General features: G+C 38.5%; 1 non-coding gene across 1 annotated transcript; it reads right to left on the bottom strand.

The window, feature by feature from the left end:
- Positions 1 to 2,037: 2,037 nt before the first annotated feature.
- LOC141662959 (small nucleolar RNA R71) lies at positions 2,038 to 2,144 on the bottom strand. Its single transcript, XR_012551057.1, has one exon. It is a non-coding gene; the product is annotated as a small nucleolar RNA R71 (small nucleolar RNA).
- Positions 2,145 to 5,333: the final 3,189 nt, after the last annotated feature.

Below are 5,333 nucleotides of genomic sequence, written 5' to 3'. Positions count from 1 at the left end.
TGCTGCTTACAGATAGCTACCAGAGAGATTGGTGTTCAGATACAAAGGAGCTGGGGAAAGAACATGGCCTCTCTACAGGATTCTAAATGAAGGCTACTCTACCTTGATCAGAGTCTTTTCAGCCATACAAAAGGATTCTGGCTTTACCAGGACTGCCAAGACTGAAATTCTCAACAAGATTGCCAACATAAGGAAAACTTGGAGGGAGCCCAATGCTTTGCCCAAAACCTTACTCATTCAAGAAAGGGGAACTACAATTCACAAATCACCTCATTGGTTGATGGAATTCAGAGATGATAAAGGAGTCAGAAGATTTTTCAGACTTGAAGACCAACTCAAGATTGCCAGCAATGAAACTCTCAAAGAAATGCAATCTAAGTTGGATATCAGTGATGAAGATGAAGCTGAATTCTTCAGACAACTCCAACTCCAAATTGAGGAAAATGACAAAGGGCTAGGAAAGAAAACCAGGGATCAAAGAAGAAAAAGATGATTTGCTCAGGCTAGAGGAGCACCCTTGGAAACACTGTAAATCTTCAATTACCTTCTAGTACATACACTTTTGCAGCACTTTTAAATTTCTACTTAGTTTCAGTTCATATATTTGTTAAGTGTTTTGTTATCATCAAGTTAACCTTGAATTTATGTCTACAATTCTTATAGACATAAATAGGGGGAGATTGTTAGGAATATATGTGCATTAGTTTGATGATATGTTTAACAAAACACTTAAGTAGAAATCTAGTGTTTGTAGCCTCAACGGATAAGACCACTTTGGCTATCCGTTGATGGTGTAGCTTTACTTAGAAATAAGTCTAGTGTTGTAGCACATTTCAGTCTCTGAATTTGAGATATAATTCTTAAATGTTGAGGGAAATTATAAGTCATGTTGACTACTAAAGGATATGCAGATAGGAAGGCCAATTGTAAATATTTCATGCCTTGTAATTTTGTATAAATGAAATGGTGTCAACGGATAACTTAAAGACCTTCAACGGATGAGAAACAAAGCTTCAACGGATGTCTCTAAAGCTTCAACGGATAACATCCTTCAACGGATGAGTGCATCAACGGATAGAGCTTCAACTGCTAACACATCAACGGATAAAGCCATCAACGGATAAAGGTTTCAACGGATGTTCTGTTAAATAGCAGTTGACAAGTGGTAGTTGTACCTACAAACAGAGGCACATGGGTTGACAGAGACAACTGAGATGTGGTAGCCTATTTCAGGAACATCAGAAAAAGCAGTCGTTCTACTCTAGTATAAAGAGGCAATATTCAACAATGCACTGGAGTAAAATGGAGAAGAAACAAGTGGAGAACTTATTTTATTATTGTACTTTTTATCTTTGTCTTCACTTGTAAACTTGGTGTTATATAAACCAAGTAGCGGCTAGTAATTAGAGAAGAATTTTTCCAGAGCTGTTTAGAAAAATCTTGAGAAAAATTATCTAGTTTGTACTAGGATGCAGCTGTGATCAACTTCTTGAATCACAGATTTTCTGAAATACCATCTCTGGTGGAACAACAAATTCACCAGAAAAGTTTTTAAGGTCTGTTGTGTTCTGTACTTTTGTGCTTGAATATATATCTGTCTGTATTAGCTTAAAGCAATTCACACACTTGTTTATCTTAAACACACAGCCTTTGAAACTGCTCAAAACTTGAAAAAGTTTTGAGATTTACATTCAACCCCCCTTCTGTAAATCTCATTGTTAGTTCACTAGGAATAACAATCGTAGCTAATACCTTTAAGATAAAGCCTCACATTATCCAGATGATCCAGAACTCAGTTCAGTTTGGGGGTTCTCCAACGGAAGATCCCAATACGCACATTAGGGATTTCATAGAAATATGCGACACCTTCAGGTTCAATGGTGTGTCTGAGGATGCGGTGAAACTGAGACTGTTCTCGTTCTCTCTGAGGGACAAGGCTAAGTGCTGGTTGCATTCTCTACCAGCAGGTTTATCACTACTTAGGAAGATCTTACTCAAAAGTTTCTCATTAAATTCTTCCCTATGGCGAAGACAGCTGCAATCAGGAATGCTCTTACTCAATTTGCGCAACAATCAAGAGAATCTTTATGTTAAACTTAGGAGCGGTATAATGAGATGCATAGGAAGTGTCCTCATCATGGAATGCCTGATTGGATGATCATCAATTGCTTCTATAATGGTTTGGGAGCACAGTCAAGACCCATGCTCGATGCAGCATCAGGTGGAGCATTATGGGAAAAAAGCTATGAGGAAGCTTATGAGCTAATTGAACTGATGGCTGCTAATGAATATCAGTATCCAACCCAGAGATTGCCATAGGGCAAGGTAGCCGGAGTTCTTGAAGTGGATACAGCTACGGCTATCACTGCTCAACTAAAGGCGTTGTCTACGAAGATCGATTCTCTGGCTAACTATGGTGTTAATTAGATAACCAGTGTTTGTGAGCTATGTGCAGGTTCGCATGTGTTGGTGTAATGCGCTATATCTAGTGAATCGGCTCAGTTTGTGAGCAACTTTAAGAGATCGCAACAACCAGCTTATCATCCTGACAACTGGAATCATCAAGCAATTCAATTCTCCTGGTTTTCAACAATTACAATATGCACCAAGACAACAACTCCAACTTCAACAGCAAACTCATGGAAGTACAGGTCTATCTTTGAATGAAAAATCTGAACTGGAGGAGTTGAGGCTTATGTGCAAAAACCAGGTTCTTATATGCCAAAGCAAGGTTATTTTTATCAAGACTGTGGAGAACCAAATAGGGCAAATTGCTAACGCCTTATTGAATCGACCATCAGGTGTGCTTACTAGTGATACAGAAGCCAATCCAAGAAAGAGAGAAGTTAATGAACAGGTGAACACCATCACCTTGAGGTCTAGAAAGGTCGCAAGCCCCCAAATTCAGCAAGACAAAGAGTCTGAAAATTTTGTCCAGAATGCAGGTGCATTTGCACCTTTCCCAAATCCAGAAGATGAGAAAGTAACTGAAAAGGTGGTGCAGAAGGATGTCGAGGTGGAACTGAAGAAGAAATCTATTGAAAGCGATCCTCCTGAGGGTAATACAGGGGATAAACAGGTCTACCCACCTCCGTCATATCCTAAAAGGCTTCAAAAGCATAAGTTCGACAAGCAATTTTCTAAGTTTTTGGAGGTTTTCAAGAAGTTGCACATTTACATACCTTTTGCGGAAGCTCTAGAATAGATGCCGAGCTATGCTAAGTTCATGAATAGTATTCTATCTCGAAAGTTGAAGCTTGAGGAGTTGGAAACTGTTGCTCAAACGGAAGAATGCAGTGTTGTGCTGCAACATAAACTACCTCCTAAACTTAAAGATCCTGGAAGCTTCACGATACCTTGCACCATTGGCAATCTGTCATTTGACAAGTATTTGTGTGACTTGGGAGCTAGCATCAATCTGATGCCTTTATCTGTCTTCAAGAAACTTGGTTTGCCTGAGCCAAAACCGACAAACATGTCATTGCAGTTGACCGATCGTTCTATTACATATCCACGAGGCATTGTGGAGGATGTCTTGGTCAAGGTGGACAAACTCATCGCTGATTTTGTCATTTTGGATTTCGAGGAAGATAAAAAGATTCCCATAATCTTGGGAAGACCATTCTTGGCTACAGGAAGAACTATGATCGATGTGCAAAAAGGAGAGCTTACGATGAAGGTTCAAGATCAGAAGGTCACTTTTAATGTGTTCAAGGCAATAAAGTTATCCTCAACTAAAGATGAGTGCTTTAAAGTAGAGCGGGTCGACTCTGTTATGAATTCGGAGCTTGAGCAATTGCCAAAGTCAGATACCTTAGAGAGATCCTTAATAAGGGAATCAGTTATTGAAGATGAAGAAGGAGTAGAGCAACTGCAGGTTTTGAATGCACCTCCGTGGAAAAGGAAGTTGGATCTGCCACTCGAATCTCTTGGATTAACAGAGCTGAAAGATTTTAAGGAGCATTTTCAACCGTTTATTGAAGAAGCTCCCACACTTGAGCTCAACCCACTACCAGATCACTTGAGTTATGCCTTCTTAGGTGCACCCCATGATAAGAGGTTGGGATATATTTTTGATGGTGTAGAGGGTGGCCGGACGGATCTTCCCGCACCTACAGAGGGTTCCTCTCATGCACCACAGACAGTTGATAGGTTTGGTCTTGGTGATGCGCAGTATAGAAGGTTGATTCGGCGTATTGAGGCCATGCATGACATCCACCGATGTTTTGCTGAAGATTTGACACTCGCTCGTGGTACTGTTTTCCAAGGAACTGATGTCGAGGTTGATTGGCCACCTGATCCTCCACCCGAAGAGGGTGATCCTCCCGCTAACTAGGTATGCCTGAAATCCTTATTATTACCTTCAATAAGGATATTAAAAATTTTAAGTTTGGGGGTGATAATGTAAGGATTAGTTTGTGTTGTGTCCATATAGATTCATGTAGCATGTTTAATGTATTTTATTTGTATTTTTGCATGATTGTTCATATAGATCATATTTGTTCACATTTTTTTTATTTTTATGTGAGTTCATATAGTTGCATTTGTATGCATATAACATGATCCCTTAGGTTGAGTTGTTTTCGATTGATTGGTTGATGTTAATTTGAGTGTAGTGCTGAAGAATAAAGGGTTGTTTAAGTCTAATGAATTGATTTGCATGTCAGGAAAAAAATCACAAGTCTTATAGGATATATTTTGAGCTAAATCATGATCATATTTGTTAATTTTTGAGATAGAATCACTTGTTTATATTTAGAATTTTTGGTATTCTCGTAATGGCAAAAAGAACACTAAAATTTTAAACTGGAGAAAAAACTTGGATTTCATTGCTAGTTGTGAATAAGGCTAGGTGTCAAATGGCTAGTAGCCGGCTCATATTATTATGAGTAGTCTAGGGTTGAATGAGATGGAGCGAAACACACTCATTCAGAAATTTTTGGAAAAAAGAGAAGAAAAAAAAGAGGAAAAAGAAAAGAAAAGAAAAATATGTGTTATGTAAATTGATCATGAGTGAACTCTTTAATACTCGAGTTATTAAGTTCTAGGGGACTTTGTGCCTAGTGAGCTAAGGCTTGTATAGTTTGGGATCCGCTAATCTAACGCTCGTTAGATGGGTATTATTGCATAAGTATTTTGGGACCTCATTCATTAAATGATCAAATGAGCATCTTTGTTATGTATTCAATAATAGTGCGAATCCTTGTATAACTCTAGTAGGAAGGAGGTGTTGTGAGTCATTATACGTTTAACATCTATTTTGTTTATAAACTTGTGATTGTTTTGATGATAAATAAGTTATGGTTATTGATCTGGTATCGAGAGTATATCTG

The sequence above is a fragment of the Apium graveolens genome, chromosome 5, assembly GCF_009905375.1.
Source record: "Apium graveolens cultivar Ventura chromosome 5, ASM990537v1, whole genome shotgun sequence".
Classification (NCBI taxonomy): domain Eukaryota; kingdom Viridiplantae; phylum Streptophyta; class Magnoliopsida; order Apiales; family Apiaceae; genus Apium; species Apium graveolens.
This window is presented reverse-complemented; position numbering and strand designations above follow the sequence as displayed.